The following is a 21,167-nucleotide window of genomic DNA, read 5'->3' on the forward strand; positions in this document are numbered from 1 at the left end:
ATACACTTGATTAATCGATCACCAAATAGGTCTTTTTGGGGGGGGGGGGGGATCCTGTCAAGAAGGGTGGTGGGGCAAGCCACCTTTGTATGCTCACTTGAGAGTGTTTGGCTGTGAGGCATTTGTGCACATTCACAAGGAAGAACGCAACAAACTTCAGCCAAAGTCCTGTAAATGTATTTTCCTAGGATATGGTGATGAGGGTGAAATGGGATATAGGTGATGGGATCCTGAAAAAAGGAAAACTGTATGTAGCAATGATGTTATCTTCTGGGAGGATCGCATGCACAAACGGCCAAAAAGACCAAGGAAGTTAGAAGGATTGTATTTTGGGAAGACTGATAGGATAGCAAAGAATGCCCACTAGACACTAGCAAATACCTGCTGTAAATGGCCTTGAAAATGCAGGGAATGATGCTGAAAATGATCAGCAAGAATAGATGCCTTTGGAACAACCAGAACTAGCTTTACCACATGCTGAATTTGTAGAACAACAAGCTGTTAATGCAGATTTACAGGTTGAACAGCTAGCAAATTTTAATCATTGGATCCATAGGTCAACCAGAATGCAAAGACAGCCAGATAGGTTTATTCATGGGGTCAATTATATGGCTGATTATGTCGTGTTGATAGATTGTGGTGAGTCGTCATGCTTCAATAAAGCAATGGATAGAAAAGATAGCAAGAAATGGCATCAGGCTATGCTGTAAGAGATGGAATCTCTCATAAAAAATGGTACTTGGGATTTGGTGCATTTGCCTAAAGGGCAAAAAATACTACTATGCTGTAAACGCCCCGAACAACATAGTATGCTTAACAATTATGATATTTGATTGTTTTCGAGATTTAATATAAAAGAGAATGAACACTTAAAGCTGAAAATGAAAATTACTCACAAAATTACAGCCATGAAAATGTAAAAGTAATGGAGACAAGATTGAGGGTTGAAGATGGGCAACCCCCCCCCGAAGGAATATATTTCTGCTCAACCCAAGTCCCTTAGGGAAGAGCTCAGTTACAATCAACCTGAGAGTGAGAAGAAGTAATTCTCACTCTCACAAGATCATGCAAAGATGTACAAACACACATGCATTATCTATTATGCAATGATAAGAACTGATTTCTTTACAGTATGAGAGAAGAAAAATGGGAATTCAGCCTTTCTCCATCGTTGATCAACAGTACATGGATAGAGCTTGCTTCTTGTAGCTAAAATGGAAGAAAGAGCTCAAGAAGGAGGTGCTGTAATGAATCTACAGGCTTGCTGTCTTGTAAAACAGCAGTGATAGAAGAGGGAATATGGAGGAATTTGATAATGGAGAAGTGGGGGATGATGATAGGGATGGATGGGGCCAGTTTCTGGCTATCTGTGGGTGCTGTACATGAGTTTACAACAAAGAAAAATGATGTTAAATGAAGAAAAACGAGCTCTTATTTATAAGAGAGGGGAGAGCTAGTACAAAAGGGGAAAGTGGAGTAGCACAAGACAAGTGTCCAGCCACATGTCATGAGATGTGACAAGTGGTGGGACACTTGGAAACTTGTGTGACAAGTGTCTTGACACTTGTCTCTTCTCTATGGCCTTCCTTTTTGGGTTGAATACTGTCAAGAATAGAAACAATCAAATTTAGTAAGCACAGTCAAAGTACAGAACTTACTATTTTTAGAATGACATCCCTATTTTTTAGGACTAGCATTTTTAGGCTAATTCGAGGCTCCTAAAATTTAGGAACCTCCTAAAATTTAGGGATCTCCTAGAATTTAGGGACCCCCCCCAATATGGGTATCATATGAAAGCTTTTTCCGTGTACATCGCAAAAATGGTATCCGAATCTTCATGTGACTTTCCTATGCAAAGAAATGTGCATTTCAAGCTTTCAGCCCACACATGCACATTATACAAGCATTTCATGATCATGCCATCTTGTTGATTGTAACTGTCTGTTCTGGTGGATCTAGCCCACACTTCAAGGCATCAATCCTTTCTGTGTGCGAGTCTAACCCTGATATGCGTGAGGTCTAGTCACAGGTGCCCAATCGGGTCATATAGGTGGAAGTGTGAACTATCTTTTCTCTAACCCACCGTGTGGGTCCACCATAACCTGTGACCACTCATCAGTGGCCAGCTCCAATGCACTTTTCTTTATATCTAATTAGTGCAAAGGAAATAAATTTAATAAATCATTATATAGATAAATTAATGAAAAAGGATACAAATTCTGTTTCTATAGAGTTGTGACAGCCCTCTGGCTTTTATTCAGCTGTCCTCAGCTGAAAATCTTCTTGATATTGTTGTAGAATATTAGGGTAATTCTTCATGAATTTTTCATCTACCCACTGTGCATCTGTGGTGGGTAGATTCTTGAATTTTAGCAAGAATTTTCGTGTCACAAGGCCACTTCTCGTGGTTCGATCCTTGAGAAACAAAATCTTTTCAGGTTCCAAGAGTTGCTCTGTTTCTTCAACTTCTGGGGGATCTTCAGTAATGGGTTCCTTTGGTTCTGGTCCTATGTAAGGTTTTAGCAAACTTACATGAAAAGCATTGTGTATTTTCCAATGAGTAAGAAGCTCAAGTCGATAAGAAACTTCATTTATTTTCTCAATCACTTTGAAGGGTCCAAAGTATCTACTGGAGAGCTTTGGAAAAGATGGATTTTGACCAGAACCTTGTTTGAGCCTGCTTTTATCAAACTTTAGCAAGACATATTGACCTTTTTCAAAAGCCAAAGGTCTTCTTCGTTTATCTGCTTGCTTCTTTTGTCGCTCTTGCGCAACTTTGATAGTGGCTCGAACTTGATCCATTGTTGTTTTTAAATCTGAAGCAAACTCATCAGCAGCAAAAATCTTATCTTTAGTGCGAATAATTGGAGGGGGAATCACTTTACCCTGTACTATTTCATTTGGAGCTTTCCCTGTGGATGAGTGCACTGTATTGTTGTAAGCAAACTCCAATAATGAAATATATTTCTCCCATTGTGACTTATGTTCACTAACATAAGCTTTCAACATATCCAAAAGAGTGAGATTCATCACGTCTGTTTGGCCGTCAGTTTGAGGATGAAAAGCTGAGGAGAACTTTAAAGTGGTTTCCAAATTCTCAAATAAAGCACGCCAAAAGTTACTTGTGAATTTGGAGTCTCTATCTGAAATGATCTCAGAAGGCATACCATGTAATCGGAAGATATGTTGAATGAAAAGTCTTGCAGCTTGTGGGGATTTCAATGTTTTATGACATGGAATAAAATGTGATTGTTTGCTGAATCTATCAATTATGACCCAAATCATATCATGACCTTGAGGTGTTCTTGGAATACCTGAGATGAAATCCATTGTGATAGATTCCCATGGATCTTTGGGCACTGGAAGAGGTTGCAACAATCCTGGAATCTTCTGCCTATCATATTTGGATTTTTGGCATACCAGACAAGCCTCGATGAAGTTATGTGTATCTTTTCGTAATGTTGGCCAATAAAAGTAGCGCTCAATTGCACTTAGAGTGGCTGCCCTCCCTCTATGCCCTGCATAAGGGGGTTCATGACTTTCTTTAAGCCCCTTTTGTCGAACAGGAAGAGTGACACAAAGGCGATTGTTCATGAGAAGGTAACCGTCTTTGATGGAATAATCTGGATGAGAACCTCCTTGCTGTAAATTTGACCAAACTGCTGCAAAATCAGTATCTTCATCATAAGTATTCTTCATCGTTTGAAAATCTTCATGATGAGCCACTGTAATAGTTGCAATGCGAGGCACTCTAGAAAGTGCATCAGCAACTACATTTTGTTTCCCTGGAGTGTACATAATTTGAAAATGAAACATAGACAAGAAATTTTCCCATCTTGCATGTTTCTCCTGCAAATGCTTTTGAGTCTTGAAATACTTCAAGCTTTGATGATCGGTTTTAATAAGGAATTCATTGCCTAAAAGATAATGTTTCCATATCTTTAAAGCATGAACCACTGCTAAGAGCTCCTTTTCATAAATGTCATACCTTTTCTCCACATCATTTAGACGGCGGCTTTCAAAGGCTACGGCATGGCCTTCTTGATTTAGCACTGCACCAATACAATCACCGCAAGCATCTGCTTCCACCACAAATGGTTTTACCAGATCTGGAATGATAAGAACAGGTCCCGAAGTAAGAGCTGTTTTCAGCCTTGTGAAGGCTGCCTTCTCTTTTTCCTTCCATTGGAAAGAGATCTTCTTCTTTGTAAGGTCATGAAGTGGAGAAGCCATATGTGCAAAATGCTTGATGAAGCGGCGGTAATAAGAACATAAGCCAAGAAACGATCGCACCTCATGTACATCACGAAGATGAGGCCATTCTTGGATTATCCTGATCTTTTTAGGATCCATCTGAATCCCTTCAAAAGAGATGACATGCCCAAGGTAATTTATTTTATGCATGAAAAATTCACTCTTTTTACCATTTACCAAGAGTTGATTTTGTTGTAGTAATTGCAGAACAATTTCCAAGTGTTGATGATGATCCTCTTCATTCTTGCTAAAGACAAGAATATCATCAAAGAAAGTACCGACATATTGTCGATGCTCTCTAAAGATGCGCTCCATCTTTCGATTACAGGTGGCTGGTGCATTGGTTAATCCGAAAGGAACCACCAAGAATTCATAAAGGCCGTATGAAGTGCGGAAAGCAGTTTTGTGTACATCTTGTGGTATTACCCTAATTTGATGATAACCACTCTTTAGATCAATGCGGCTGAAAACCTTTGATATTTGCTTAACAATTATGATATTTGCTTGGATCTCGTACTTCTTGCCTTTGTTGGTGAGTTCTACCTTCTTTTTCTGAGAGAAGATAGTTGAATCTACTCTATGATTCCAGGGCATGCCAAGAATCACATCGCAACCATCAAGGTCTCTGATACAGAAGGTATCTTCGTCACTGTAGCCTTGAATTTGAAACTTGAGCTTGCTAATGTAGGGTGTCACAGTCTTCACTGTGTCACCTTCATCGGCATTTAAAGCTTGGCGAACTTCTGCTGGAGTGTCCATCTCTTTATTTTTTAATCCAAGCTCTTTAGCTAATTGCAAGGAAATGGCATTTTCATTCGCTCCAAGATCTATCAAGAATAGTGCTTGCTTACCTTGCAACTGTCCCCAAGCTTTTAATAATTTGCGCATCTTTGGAGTGTGAGTTGTGGTTGCAACTACATCACTGATAGCATTGATTTTCACTAGCGACTTAGGCTTCTTGTCAGAAACCTTGCTTTGTCCTTTGTTTGGACATTGCTTCGCTATGCGGCGTGTTTGTCCACATTTAAAGCACTTCCCTTCTTTCATGAAGCGTTGCTTTTTTTCTTCGGAAAGTTGCTTTGCTTGTGGGTATAGATTGCAGCGAAATTGAGGAGCATTAGAAGATGCATAGGGCTTCATCTTCTTTTGATTTGATGGCTGCTTTTGCCACTGTTTTTGTCCTTCACTTGGGGCTGAATACTCCTCATCATCAGCTACTCTCTTCTTATCATTTCTTATCATTCCTTCGGAATGATTTGTTGCCATTGTGCTCCATTTCCCATGTCTCAGCATGGTCAATGAGTTCCCTGAGACTAGAATAATGATAATGATTAAGAGCAGTACGAAGTTTAAAATGCAAACCTCCTTGAAACTTCCTAAGCTTTTCCGAACTGCTGATCTTCTTGAAATGTTGGACCTTCAAAAGTAGCTCCCAAAATCTCTTGGTATAGTCACTAAGTGACTCATTTTTCCTTTGCCAAAGCCGATCCCATTCCATTTTTACATCTCTTTTGAAATGTACAGGAAGAAATTGGCTTTGTATCATGCGAACAAAGGACCCCCATGATTTTGGGGCAGCATGATCATATTCCAACCCCGTCCACCAAGTATGGGCTAAGTCGGTCAAATGTAAAGCTGCAAACTTAATCTTTTTTTTTTCTTTATTCTTGTCACGACCATACAAAATTTGAAATTGACAAATAAACTTCAGAAGAAGATCAGGATTTCGGGAACCATCATACATACTGAACTTGATCTTCTTTTCAAGTTGAGATAGTGACTTAGTCTTATTCTTCTTCTTATGCCTTCGTCCATGCTCGGATCTTGAGGTTGAAGATGATGAAGTGCTTGATGGGGATGAAGATGGAGACGAGGGTGAAGAATGTCGACGCCTTTGACGATGATGAGGTCTTCCACGAGAAGGTTGTGACTCTTTTGTCACTAGAAGAGGGTCCATCAGAGTAGGCGCCAGATGACTTTGAAGAAGAGGATGAGCTTCGACGCGATCTCTTTCTTTGTCTTGAAGTAGAATGGGACTACCTCTTAGAAGTAGTTGGACTTCTTGATCGGCTCCTTTCATTGGTATGGCTTTGTTTCCTTGAAGCAGATGGGTTTCTTTCCTTGAATTCTTTGGGATTCTCAACTTTTTCTAACTTGAGAAGTTGCTCACGAATTTGCTGATTCTCCTCTCTAAGACTTTGAATGGCTTGAAGGATAGCACTCGACTGATCCATTGAGACTCTAAGAAAAATATGCTCAAGCACTCAATGCAAGGGCTGAAAACAAACAAACTTATAATTGTAAGCACTACCAGTGTTGGGGTGAGGACCGAGCGAAAGCTCTGATACCACTGTAAATGCCCCGAACAACATAGTATGCTTAACGATTATGAAATTTGCTTGTTTTCGAGACTTAATATAAAAGAGAATGAACACTTAAAGCTGAAAATGAAAATTAGTCACAAAACTTCAGCCATGAAAATGTAAAAGTAATGGAGATAAGATTGAGGGTTGAAGATGGGCAATCCCCCTCTCCCCCCCGAAGGAATGTATTCTTAAATTTTTGCTCAACCCAAGTCCCTTAGGGAAGAGCTCAGTTACAATCAACTTGAGAGTGAGGAGAAGTAATTCTCACTCTCACAAGATCATGCAAAGGTGTACAAACACACACGCATTATCTATTATGCAATGATAAGAACTGATTTCTTTACAGTATGAGAGAAGAAAGAGAGGAAAAACAGCCTTTCTCCATCGTTGATTAGCAGTACATGGATAGGGTTTGCTTCTTGTTGCTAAAATGGAAGAAAGAGCTCGAGAAGGAGGTGCTGTAATGAATTTAGAGGCTTGCTGTCCTGTAAAACAGCAGTGATAGAAGAGGGAATATGGAGGAATTTGATAATGGAGAAGTGGGGGATGATGATCGGGATGGATGGGGCCAGTTTTTGGCTATCTGTGGGTGCTGTTCATGAGTTTACAGCAAAGAAAAATGATGCTGAATGAAGAAAAACGAGCTCTTATTTATAGGAGAGGGAAGAGCTAGTACAAAAGGGGAAAGTGGAGTAGCACAAGACAAGTGTCCATCCACATGTCATGAGATGTGACAAGTGGTGGGACACTTGGAAACTTGTGTGACAAGTGTCTTGACACTTGTCTCTTCTCTATGGCCTTTCTTTTTGGGCTGAATACTATCAAGAATAGAAACAACCAAATTTAGTAAGCACAGTCAGAGTACAGAATTTACTATTTTTAGAATGACATCCCTATTTATTAAGACTAGCATTTTTAGGCTAATTCGAGGCTCCTAAAATTTAGGGATCTCCTAAAATTTAGGGACCCCCTCAATATGGGTGTCATATGAAAGTTTTTTCCGTGTACATCGCAAAAACGGTATCAAAATCTTCATGTGACTTTCCTATGCAAAGAAATGTGCATTTCATGCTTTCAGCCCACACATTTACTTTGCACAAGCATTTCATGATCATGCCATCTTGTTGATTGTAACTGTTTGTTTTGGCGGATCTAGCCCACACTTCAAGGCATCAATCCTTTCTGTGTGCGAGTCTAACCCTGATATACGTGAGTTCTGGTCACAGGTGCCCAATCGGGCCATATAGGTGGAAGTGTAATCTATCTTTTTCCTAATCCACCGCGTGGGTCCACCATAACCTGTGACTACTCATCAATGGCCAGCTCCAATGCACTTTTCTTTATATCTAATTAGTGCAAAGGAAGCAAATTTAATAAATCATTATATAGACAAATTAATGAAAAAGGATACAAATTCTGTTTCTATAGAGTTGTGACAACAGATCACAGGGTCTTCTCTATCTATCACAACAGGAGTAGGTTATTAAGGTTTTTGCAGTGTTTCAATATGGAGGGGGGGAAGCCATTGGTATAGCGTTGCCTTCATATGTGAAACTTAGTGCAGATGACAACCCTATATCTGATGATGGAAAGGCCGAGATAGCCAAGATTCCGTATGCTTCAACTGTTGGTAGCTTGATGTATGCTATGGTTGCTACACGCCTTGACATTGCATTCATGGTGGGAGTGGTTAGTAGGTACATGGTATATCTTGGTAAAAAGCATTGGGAAGAAATGAAGGATATCATGAGATACCTTTAGGGCGCAAAGGACTTGTGTATCTGCTTTGGAAAGCAGAAGTCATCAGTCGTTGGCTTCACAGATGCAGACTATGTTTATCATTTTGACTGTGTTAGAGAGTTATTTCCTTGACAGTAGTGTGCAGAGCAGTACGGCCAGAGTGCCACGTCAGCAGGTTCAAAGGACACGTCAGCAGTCACAGCAGGTGCCACGTGGCAGCTTGCAGTTGGACAGATTTATGTTAGTCGACTGCATTTAATGCAGCCGACCTGGTCATTTTTGGCTTTTTTTTTTCTTTTCTGCTTTATATAGTATTCCTTCAACACATTGTGATCATATTCTGATCGTGAGATCTGACGGAGACAGATTGCAGAGACGGACAACACTTGGAGTGACGGAGATCGAGGTCCTCAAGGCGGAGACACACACAAATAATTTATCTACACTCCTGTATATTTCTCCATTCCTATACAGTATACTACATTGCAGATTTTTTGCATTACACTGTCTCCTTTTCTCTCTCTCTCCTCTCTATGTTCACTCTCTCTGTCGTTGTCCTACACTTCCGCATCGCTGCACTCTGACATGGTATCAAAGCGGTGAAGACGGATTGACTGAGTGCTGAACCTACTTGAAGAGGGGATTTCAGCACGGCACAAGGCTGCGTTTTCAGCATTCGAGGGCGAGTGAGAGGACTGCGCATTGGATCAAGGCTAAAGCAAGTGTGGGCGTGCGGGAAAGGAGGCTAGTTGGTGAATTTGCTGTAGGTTGTTGCTGTTTGAAGGGGAGGAAGGCTGCGTTTTAGGTCTTCCATTGCAGATTTTACCTTTTCATCGCCTCCGGCGGTTGAAGAAGGTTCGAAAAGCGGAGGAAAGAGCCCTAGTAGGCTGCATCTTCATAGTAAGAGGGGGCTGATTTTGCGTTTTTGCAGGTATTACAGGTGAACATGTCTTCAGAGACTGACTTGGAGTTCCAGGCGATCATGGATAGAAAGGTGCCAGTGCTACCGGCTCTTCCATCAGATCAGAAGCTTGATGGTGACAATTACCGCATTTGACGCGTGATGATGTTGGTCATTCTGGAGTCTTATGATTTGGCGGAGCTTGTGATTGAGGAGATCAATTGACCGTCGTCCGTCAGTGATAGATGAGTCCAAACTCTCATCTAGTGCGCATGCGGAGTTGACCATAGCTCAGTCTCATTGGGACAAACTGAATACTAGGATTCATTCTTTTCTATTTGTCTTGTACTACAATTGTCATAGCTCACATCGAACTTGATGGTGGCTCGAGAGATATTGCTGGAGCTCGACTAGATGTACAACCGGATGACCTTGATGAAGAGGGTTTCTTTGGAGGTGTAGATGTTGATCTTGTCCGTGAATAAGTCTTCTTCGCTTCGGGAACACATCAACAAGCTTTAGCAGATTCAGATGTAGGTTCAAAATGCGGGGAAGCCTATTTCCTTCGAAGACATGGCGATCATTTTATTGTCCTAGTTGCCGCCACTATTCGGTACTTTTTATTCCACTCTTATTGCATCAAGGCAGGAGTTGACTCTTCGATGGAAAGAGTTGGTTCTTATGGTCTTGGACCAAGAGGAACAGTTGAAGGGACAAAATGCTTCCAAATTGGAGGCATTGGTTGGTCAAGCCTCTCAGAAGAGGGGGAAGGACCAAAAGAAGAAGGAGGAGGACAACAAATCCACGAAGGACAAGGAAAAGGAATCGACTTGCCATATTTGTGGTAAGACTGATCATTGGAAGAAGGATTGCCCCGACAAAGACAAGGAGGACACCAAGAAGAAGAACACAAAGGATTTTGGAGCGGTGGCTGTACCCTCATCAGCTGCTTTTCTACACTTAGTAGTCATTGAGGACTCTACCCCAAAGACTTTTGATACTGCAATGACAGCTCCCCATGCTTGAGAGTGGATCGTGGACAGTGGTGCCTCTTGGTACATGACTCCTCTTGTTGGTGTTGCCCATTTGCGACCTTCGCGTAGGCAGATTCTCATTGGAGACAACTCTTCTGTGTTTATTGCTGCACGGGGTGAGATGCAGCTTATTCCAGATGGATGTGGTAGTACCCACACTTTCGAGGTGTTGCATGTGCCAGGCTTGGGGTATCATTTACTTTTGGTCTATACAATTTGTGCTCTTGGCCTCTTGGTGAAGTTTGACAATGATACTGTTCGAGTCCTTGATCATGGATCGAGGAAGGTTCTCTCTGCAGGGTATGAGGAGAATGGCATCTACAAATTGAAGTCTTCTATAGCTCCTACCTCTCTTCTTCTTACCTCTCCGATACAGTCCCGAGCTATGGCATGCTCAGTTTGGCCACCTGAACTATGAGTACCTTAGGAAGGTGTCGCGAGGATCGTTTGTTCGAGGTTTGCTGGACATAGTGGTGAGCCATTAGCCATGTGTCTCTTGCATTCGTGGAGAACTGCATCGGGATGTGATTTCCAACAAAGCTTCGCGGCGGTCTACTTCACCTATGGAGCTTGTATCTACGGATCTTTGTGGCTCGATGAGGACGGAGTCCTTGAAGGGGAGTTTGTACTTCATGTTGATCGTAGATGACTACAGTAGGATGACATGGGCCTATTTCTTGACATTGAAGTCGAGGGCTTTCTCTCACTTCAAGGATTGGCTTCTCTTTAAGGAGAATTGATCTGGCCGGCGATTGAAGACCTTGCGTTTAGACAAGGACGGTGAATTTGTGTCTAATGAGTTTGCTCGTTTTTGTGCAGATAGAGGCATTCACCAGGAGTTTACTAACACTAACACTCCTCATGAGAATGGCATTTTGGAGTGGAAGAATTGAAGTGTGATCGAGATGGCGCGCACCATGATGGAGCAGCGACAGACACCTTAGTTTCTGTGGGCCAAGGCAGTGGCTACCACAGTTCACATCCTCAATCGATTTCCCACTTCAGCTGTTGACAGGTTTTGCAGCTTACTAATGTCTCGTATGGATCTTTGGGTGTGATGCCTATGTGCACATCCTGAAGACACAGTGTGACAAGTTCGAGGTGCCTTCCATAGGATAGGTTTTTGTTGGCTACAGCTCTCAGTCCCAAGGTTATCGTCTGTTTGATCCCGTCAAGCGGGATGTCTCCATGAGCCGAGATGTGCGGTTCGTGGAAGTTCCGGCCACATAGGGGGGTGAGGAGCACCCCGCCCTTGGAGATCCAGGGGAGAGTTGGGCTCCCGAGACAGTTTCTTTGGAGCCCGAGCCTCTTGATGGAGATTCTTCTTCTGATTCAGAGTCTTCTCTTCCACCGGCCACCCCAGTGGAGCTTCCGCCGGTGGATGTTCCCGAGTCTTCAGTAGATCGAGAGTGACGGGGCGAGGTCCAGGTCCGGCCTCCTCCTCATTGGGCTCGTGACACACTCCGAGATTCAGGGATTGAGGGGGTTCTTGAGGAGTGGAAACTGCAGGATGGACCGCGGAGGTCACGGAGGAATCAGAAACTTTCTTCGGAGCTTGTTTGCTCTAACTATTGTTTGATGATCCGTGTTATGCGGGATCGAGAGCCCACTTCCATGAAGGAGGTTTTGCAGTCTGACCATTGGTGGAAGGCTATGGAAGCCGAGTTGGAGGCTATTGAGAGGAATGGCACTTGGTCTCTTGTGCCTTGTCCCTCTCACAAGAAGGTGATTGGCGTCAAATGGGTTTTCAAGACTAAGTACCTTAGCGATGGTTCTTTGGACAAGCACAAGGCTCGCCTTGTTGCTAAAGGTTTTACTCGGTGCCCAGGCATTGACTTCCATGATACTTTTTCCCCCACTGCTCGTATGGTGACTATTCGAGCTGTTCTTGCCTTGGTTGGCCTATCTATCAGTTGGACGTGAAGTCGGATTTTCTCAATGGTGACTTACAGGAGATCTATGTAGAGCAGCCTCTTGGCTTTGGATCCTCGGATGGGACAGTTTACAGGTTGAAGAAGGCCTTGTATGGCCTCAAGCAGGCTCCACGTGCATGGAACGAGAAGATCAACTCGTTTCTTCAGTTAAAGTTGGGATATTGATGCTCCAAGACCGATCCGCAGCTTTATGTGCACACTTCCGCGGCTGGTTGTGTGTTGTTTGTGTTGTATGTTGATGATTTGATTTTGACAGGGGATCATACATAGAAGGTCCACAAGACCAAGGAAGCTTTACATCAGACGTTCGAGATGATGGATTTGGGGCTTCTTCATTTCTTCTTGGATCACGAGATTTATCAGTCTCAGAGGGGGATTTTTATCTCTCAGTAGAGATATATTTAGGAGCTCTTGGTGACTTTTGAGATGGAGACTTGTCGGACCATTTCTACTCCTATGGATCCAAATTGGAAGGCCACTTCGCACTTCGATTCTCCCGTGACGGATGCTTCTCGCTACCGTTAGTTGATTGGATCCTTGATTTGGCTTCTCAACACTCGTGTTGATCTTTGTTTTGTTGTGGGTCTTTTGGTAGGGTTCATGAGTGAACCCAAACAGGTGCATTGGTAGGCTGCCTTGAGGATTCTTCGGTATTTGAGGGGGACCTTTGACTTAGGGATTTCTTATCTCGCAAGTACAGATGCTTTTGATCTTGTTCTTGCAGGTTGGAGTGACTCGGATTGGGCTGGCAATGTGGACCACCGGCGGTCTACTACAGGCTACTGCTTTACCTTGGGTATAGGTGTTATCTGATGGCAGCCCTTTCTTCTACTGAGGCAGAGTATCGGTTGCATCTTCCACCACATGTGAGGCTGTGTGGCTTCACAAATTGTTGAAAGAGCTTGGCTGCCCCCAGACTCGTCCGACTCTTCTGCGGTGCGACAATGAGAGTTGCATTGCCTTGGTACGGAATTTTGTATTCCATGCCCAGACGAAGCACATTGATCCAATATCACTTCATTCGAGAGAAGCTTCTGGATGGGACCATTGATGTGGAGTACTGTAAGACGGAGGATAATCTTGCAGATTTGTTCATGAAGGCGCTTCCCCAGGCTCTTCTTCGGAGACATGCCAGATCCCCAGTCTTTTGACGTGTCTAGGATCTAAGAGGGGGTTTTTGAGAGTCATTTCCTAGACAGCAGTGTGCAGAGCAGTACAGCTAGAGTGCCACGTCAGCAGTCGCAGAGGACACGTCAGCAGTCACAGCAGGTGCCGCGTGGCAACCTGCAGTCAGACAGTGCAGCCTGCAGTCGGACAGATTTATGTCAGTTGGCTGCATTTAATGCAGCTGACCTGGTCATTTTTGTTTTTTTTTTCTTTTCTGCTTTATATAGCAGTCCTTCAGTACATTGTGATCATATTCTGATCGTGAGATCTGACGGAGACAGACTGCATAGACAGACAGCACTCGGGCTGACGGAGATCAATGTCCTCAAGGTGGAGACACACGCAGATATTTTCTCTGCACCCGTGTATATTTCTGCATTCCTATACAGCATACTACACTGCAGATTTTCTGCGTTACACTGTCACCTTTTCTCTCTCTCTCTCTTCTCTCTGTGTTCACTCTCTCTCAGTTGTTGTCCTACGCTTCTGCATCGCTGCACTTTGACAGACTGTAGGAAGTCTACTTTAGGATATGTGTTCACGTTCATAGGGGGAGCAGTCTCTTAGATATCCAGGCTAGAAAAGTGTGTTGCATTGTCTACTACAGAGGCATAGTATGTGGCTGCCAATGAGGCATGCAAGGAGGCTTTATGGCTTTCACGTGTGGTGAGAGAGCTTGGCATTATAGAGGTTCCTATCCTCCACCATTATAGAGTGCTATTATGCTAGCACAGAATCGTGTGTTTCATGCAACAACAAAGCACATACAGGTGAAGTATCATTTTATCAGGGATGCACTTGACAGCAAGAGCGTTGAGCTTGTCAAGGTACATATAGATGATAACCCTGCAGACCTTCTTACGAAGGATATTCTAGGAGAGCGGTTTGCTCATTGCTACCAGATGATGGGGGTTGGATAGTATATGTGTATTTCAGCTTTGTATATACATAGACTTAGTTGATTCTTTCTCTATCTTTAGGCACGGTGCCGTTTAGGTGGGAGATTGTTGGGAATAAAGGGTCACCGTGCCTTTTATGGTGTTTGGGTGTGCACGCACCCTTACATATGCACTTTATATATATTATCAAAAACCTAAAGTGGTACACTTAGTCATTGTATCTACATCGGGTGTCAAGCTCTCACTCTCTATTTTGCACTCCCTCTCTCTCTCTTAATTGTGCATACCTTAGCCACAAGTGCTCTATCTCAATCCTCGCACACTCAACCTAAAGTTTGGAAACTTGGCTTTGCCGTCACGCTCGCTGTAGATCCAACCCCGCCATTGCGTCAATTTCCTCCGCCTTTGTCCCGCTATTCCCCCACCATTCCCCCCGTGTTTTGCACCGCCTCTTCCTCGTCTCCCCCTAACGCGACTCTCTCTTGTGACCCCTCCGCCTTTGCTTAACGCCATGCCGCCTCTCTTGCCTCACCCACACCGCCTACTTGCCCTCGCCTGAAAACCCCCTCAAACCCCTCCTTCCTCTTGCTTGAACCCGCCTTGTTCTCCCACGTGAGGACCTAATTCCCTGCTCCTTTGCCGTGACCCCCCTGCCTCCACTGCTTGCCCCTCCCCCTTTTCCGTACTACTGAGACCTAGCTCTATTCGTTAGGCCTAACACATGCGTTCACCCCATTGTGAGTTGGCCAACAGCGGTGTTGAACACCTCCCCTACTGTGTAAAAAACATTCCCCATCCACCCCCCCTCGCCATCGGTCCTCCTTCCCTCCAATTGCTCCCTTCCTCTGCAACAACATCCCCCCTCTCCGATAGCGCAATAGCGTGAGTGGTAGGTTCTCAGCAGGGACACGCAATGGATCCCTCTGGTTAGACGCCGCTGTATTCTACGAGTGTCCCCCAGTCAAACACCTTGCATGTCGTCCTCTCTGAGGAACAGCTCTTAGCCGTCCGTACCATAGAGCTGGAGCTTAAAGAAACAGCGATCTTTGGTCAAGTAGTAGGACACTCCTTATACAGGGCCCAGCTTCACGATTGGCTTCACTCCACGCTGCGCATCGGCATTGCGCAGATAGTGGAGGCGGCTCTAATGGGTCAAGGGATCTTCATGGTACTACTCACCTTAGTAGATGCAGCACGGGAGCTACTGGCTAGGTCACCCTATGCCTCCACAAAGGGGTCCATCCATATGGTTCCCTGGTACAGTGGCTTCACAGTGGAGACATTCGCGCTCCACAACAGTTTCCTTAGACACCCGGTCACCCTACTCTTCCCCGAATTGGCGACACACCTTGCGCGTCCTTCTCTCTGAGGAACAGCTCTTAGCCGTTCGTACCACAAAGCTGGAGCTTAAAGAAACAACGATCTTTGGTCAAGTAGTAGGACACTCCCTATATGGGGCCCAGCTTCAGGATTGGCTTTACTCCACGCTATGCATCGGCACTGCGCAGATAGTGGAGGCGGTTCTAATGGGCCAAGGGATCTTCATGGTACGACTCGCCTTAGTAGATGCAGCAGGGGAGCTACTGGCTAGGTCACCCTATGCCTCCACGAAGGGGGTTATCCATATGGTTTTCTAGTACATTGGCTTCGCAGTGGAGACATTCACGCTCCACAACAGTTTCCTTAGATAACTGGTCACCCTACTCTTCCCCGAATTGGCGATAGAGTATCGCTAGCTTGTGAAAGACTTTGGACGGCTCTTTGGCACTATCCTTCCCATCTCTTTTGCGGACGCTTTGACGGCCACAGGAGTGCCAAAGGTACGGGTGGCAGTGAAAGAGACAAAGAATATACCACAGTTTCTAGAGATTGAGGCAGGCGGGCACTCCTTCAGGTAGCAAGTCATCGTGACGGGGCAGCCAGGTCAGTGCTTGCGTTGCCATGACTTTGGGCATCTGGTAGCAGAGTGCATGCGCTTCAGAGCTAAGGTGGCTTCGCCGACAGGTCCATAGGTGGACCCGGACGGCTTCACACGGGTCCGGAGACGACAGAGAGGGAGATAGCAGGGGGGGCTATAGGCAGCCCCTCAGACACAACCACGGCAGCAGGGAGTAGGAGGGCGAGCGTCACCTCCCCAGTAGAGTCACCTCTTCCCTCCCCTCCCCCCCCCTCCCCCTCACACAGCCACAGCTCATCCGTCCATACCTCCCGTCACACTTTCCCGAGACAGGCGTAGTTACCAACACCACAAGAGTTTTTTCGCAATGGGCAGTGTACCTGAGAGTTACAGAGCGCGGAGAGTTTCCACTACCCTTGCAGGTGGGAATCTTCATGGTACGCAAGACAAGGAGCGGCAAGGTCCATCTACTAGCACCATCGGATAGACCAAACTACGCCTTCTTCCTTCGGACCTCTCACATAGGAGATTGGATGACGAGTCAAATAGAGGAGGAGGTGAAGAGCTAGGTGGCAGACCACATCTCCTAGTGGATGGAAGAAGGTGGACTAGCACTTTTCTCCCAGTAGTGGCCGGGGTGCACGATGGACATTAACTGGTGGGCTGGGGCCGAGGTCCCACATCTTGGCATTATCTTTCGAGTCCCTCTGTAGTGGAGAGCGCCGATGGATGTGATCGAGTGGCCCTTGCCACAGGCAGCCCGTTTCTACCAGTGTATAGAGTCTTCCCTCTCAGCCTGGTTGATAGATGCCTTGGTGGTATCACGAGGTGTATCCATCACCCCCATGGTCCGCTCGAGGGCTACTATGGGGAAATGAAGTTCACCGTTCAGGCCGGCAGCAAAGCGTATTCGCATGCCTCATAGCTCCTCCTCTTCATTAGCAACTTCCACACCGAATAGATTCTTGTCCTGTCAGTCACAAGTTTTCCTATGAGCTTACATCTTGCATCCTGGAATGTGAATAGCCACTACTAGAGTGGAGCACGTGGTTTCAGGAAATTGATTGTTTGGCAAGAGTTGCAGCCTGCGCTCGTTGGACGAATTGACATCTTATTGTTACAGGAACACAACCTCACTCTCGCCCAGGCCCAGCAGGTAGGAAAGGTACTTTCGGGCAGTTCACACACTTATTGGGAGCACGCCATCTATGTCCATGGCAGGAGTGGAGGCGTATGTACTTCTATTGGTCCGAGTCTCATCACCTACGTATGAGACCACGGGACGATAGTGGCAGGGAGGGTTCTATGGATTAGATTGGATATTGGGGACTTGTGCATTGGAGTCCTCAATGTCTATGCCTCCACTGAGGTGAGGGCATGCAACAGGTTCTGGGTGGAGATCGCAGCAGGACTCCCCAAGGTGGACTCTTGGATTGTTGGAGGCTCTAGAGGACCAGCAAGGCAAAGGCAAAAACTACTAGGGCATGGCTGGGGAGGAGTAGGAGGCATGGGAGGTCTTTTTACTGGCTGTAGGAGCACATGATGTTTGACAAGATCCTACTTTCCACAGGAGGGAGAGGTCGTTGGACTACTCTTGGGGATACAGGCAGCTAGGTAGAGTCCTGTTGGAGCGGTTGGAGAGGTTCTATGTGGGAGAGTTGAGATGCTCTCGTGGAGGCCAGGTAGGGCAGCTGGTGGGCACCATGTTGTCTGATCATTTCCTGGTTCTCCGGACACTTGATCCCCCAGCATTTGCCCTAGACACATAACTTTGTCAGATCCCTGACTTGATCTATAGGAGGGAGGAGGGACCGGATCGCGGAGGAGGTTGCAGAGGTCCTAGTCGAGTCGAGCAGTATCTGCCAGGAGGCAGCCCTATAGGCAAGGCAGCACAGTTGGGAAGAGGAGAGAGCACTCCGGCGGGACCTTGCAGCCACGCAGAGATTACTATAGGAGGCACTAGGGGATCCCACCCTCCATACATAGGAGGTGTGCGCACGAGCAGTCTAGAGGATAGGCGCTCGGAGTTCTCATTCTGCACCTCAGCAGCCTTCTGGGCGTGGAAGGGGGACACGATGTGCAAGGAATTTTTTTAGGTGCACCAGCCCTGCACCTCAAGAGAGCAAATACGCAGCCTTCGGGATCAGTATGGGAGGCCTCGTTCTAGCCCAGATGAGGAGATGAAGACTACTACCGACTACTATAGACGCCTTTTCCAGTAGTAGACAGCCTTAGCTAGAGGACAACGATGTAGATAGCCGGTCAGGGATCACATCCCATTCCTCATCACAGAGATGGGATGCTCTCTCCTAGCCCCCTTCACAGAGGAGAAACTAGAGAATGGGGCAGAAATGCTCGGGAGAGGATGGCCTTCAACCTTTCAGCAGGCCTCATCAATCTCCTCCTCAAAGGGGGAGATTGGTTGGAGCTATCCCAATGGAGACCGATCACCTTATTGTTAGTGGTCTGTAAGGCACTGGTAAAGATGATTGGTAGGTGACTCGGCCCTGTGCTTCGAGACATCATTCATGACACACAGACAGGCTTTGTCGAGGATAGGAGCATCCTGGACAATGTATTCACCTTCTTTGAGGTGACAGAGTGGGCTCAGCATAGTGGACAGGGACTGGCGGTACTACTCTTGGACCTCGAGAAAGCCTATGACAGGGTGGATTGAGACTTCTTAGAGGGCACCATGTTGAGGTTGGGCTTCCTCCAAGCATGGATCCGCGGGGTCTCTGCACTTTACAGATTGGCTACCAACAGATTTCTCATAGGTGGTAGGTGAGGGGAGGAGTTTCGGCTGGAGAGATTGGTCTGGCAAGGATGTCCCTTGGCCCCGTACTTGTTCCTACTCTTTGCAAAGGCGATGTTCTACTTTCTTACGTCACGTGTGAGCGGGTTACGTGGCGTCCTAGTCAGTGATCTGGAACCCCTAGGTCAGAGATTGGGACGGGGTAGAGATTGGCAAGCACCCCCACATCTAGTGGGCTGGTTGGGAGGCCGATCCGGCTCGTACCATTAGGACATGGCGGGAGGTGTATAGGATGGTGGATGAGGAGGTGTTGCAGCGAGCGTTAGGCTGTCAAAGAGGAGTTGAGTTGAGGAGAAGGGAGATAGACGCAACAATTCCTCAAGAGTGGCTTGCCCCCCTGATACGAGAGCCGGTAGAGCCCGGGAGGCATAGGCCGCTAGGTTTTCACCAGCAAGTATCCCCCTACACGTGGCAGGTAGAGTGGGCGGCGCTCCACATGGGGCTTTCTTCATCGTGTAGGAGGGGGGATGTCTGGCTCTTGACAGAGAACAACAAGATGAGGGGATAGTTGTCCTTTCATGGAGGAGGATTCGGGTGGTTGGCCTTCAGGGTAAGACATGGTGGTTGGACCCTTATGTCTTATGGGAGAAGCTCAGGGAGTGGCGTCTCTGGATCTGGGAGGGCAAGCCACTTGATGAGTTGGAGTGGAATTTGGGAGAATGGCTATGGTCGGGCTTTTCGATGGACCTTTTGGCGCTACCTATGGGATAGGTGGAGGCCAAGAAGGGTATCGTATTTCTTATGGCTGGTGACACATGGAGGCCTGGCAGTGGGAAGTTGGCTAGCCCAAATGCAGCAGGGAGGTTGTAAGCGCTACACACAGTAGCCTCTGGAAACTCCAAAGCACTGTCTTTGGTCGTGTGAGGTGGCGCAGGTCGTGTGGAGAGGAGCGTGCCGCATCCTCCGTCGTATAGCACCTAACCTTGGATGTATCTCATGGGGAGTTTTCTGCTTGCAGGTAGTCAACCAAGGCCGTCACCTTTATGAGGTTGGGATGCAGGACATGATATTCATTATTGAGGTAGGGTCGTGTGCAGTGGTGGGGTTGGAGGCTCTACACGTCCGCCAGGTACTGGAGCCCACAATAGACCGTTCTGAGGTATGGGAGATCATAGGGAGTCTTACTGGATGGCATATCTGGAAGGGACGGTGTCAGGAGGCTTTTGGCGGAGTGAGACTTTCAGCAAAGGCGACCTTAGCAAAGCTCTCGACCTCCATCATCCACTCCCTCCGCGGCCGATGGGACTAGGTGTAGGGCGAGTCTAGAGCTCGTCAGGAGCTCCATTTTCATTTCATGCGCACTTGGGGCGGCCAGGGTCTGTTTTTCGTGATGCAGGTAGGCAGCCGCAGATGGCGATACACGCCCCCTCCATGGCTTCTTGCCCCCATCCCTCCTAGACCACCTTGAGAGGCTTGTACATTTGATATATTTGTGACTTTGCATCAGCTCCAGCTAGGCTATTGAGCAAGAGCACTTCATTGTATTCAGGTTTTTTGAAGTAATATAACTAGCCACACTTTATTTGCAAGAAAAAAAGATTCTATGGCTCCTCCTCCCATTCAATCATCATCATTCTTCAGGTGGTCTTCTTGTTGGAGAGAGGAGCCAGTGTCAGCGCCCACACAACCAATGACACATTGTTGTTTGTGTCATTCTTGTGTTTGGTATATGGATTCCATATCGTGAGCACATCTTTGAGTTCTCTTCCTTTGCAGTGCTATTCTATTTTGTTTTCTTTTTTGCTTGGTCTTCAGCAGTTTATTTCAGCACTTGTCTATGCTTCCATTGCTGCACCACTTCTGATAGAGAGTGTGTCATACTCTGATGATTCCTGAAACAACAAAAATCCTTTAAAGATGTTGGGCAGCAGCAAATGCTGCTCTGAGCTCGATCTCGGTGGTCGTAACACTGGTCTTCACGATCCTAGTGGTCGCTTTGTTGGTCCTCATGGTCTTTATCATATTGATGGTCCACCCCGTCTTGCCACTTGTACGGGTCAGCCATTTTCCTTAAATTAGCTGCAAAAAACACAAGAAAACACAAAAAGATGCTGTGTTTTGATGTTAGGGGTTTTGGAAAGGTGAGAGGCCTGCTGCAAAAGCTGCGCTTGGTGGGCAGCCAGCTGTAGAATTGTCTTTGGGGCCAGAAGAGGTGAAATG

General features: G+C 46.0%; 1 protein-coding gene across 2 annotated transcripts in view; it reads left to right on the top strand.

Moving 5' to 3' along the window:
* LOC148036133 (ARM repeat superfamily protein) overlaps positions 1-21,167 on the top strand; it is a 101,082-nt gene that overhangs the window by 44,607 nt on the left and 35,308 nt on the right. The window lies entirely within an intron of this gene.

Source organism: Lygodium microphyllum, chromosome 5 (assembly GCF_053477565.2).
Source record: "Lygodium microphyllum isolate KBCC chromosome 5, Lygodium_microphyllum_v1.1.10, whole genome shotgun sequence".
NCBI classification, from domain to species: domain Eukaryota; kingdom Viridiplantae; phylum Streptophyta; class Polypodiopsida; order Schizaeales; family Lygodiaceae; genus Lygodium; species Lygodium microphyllum.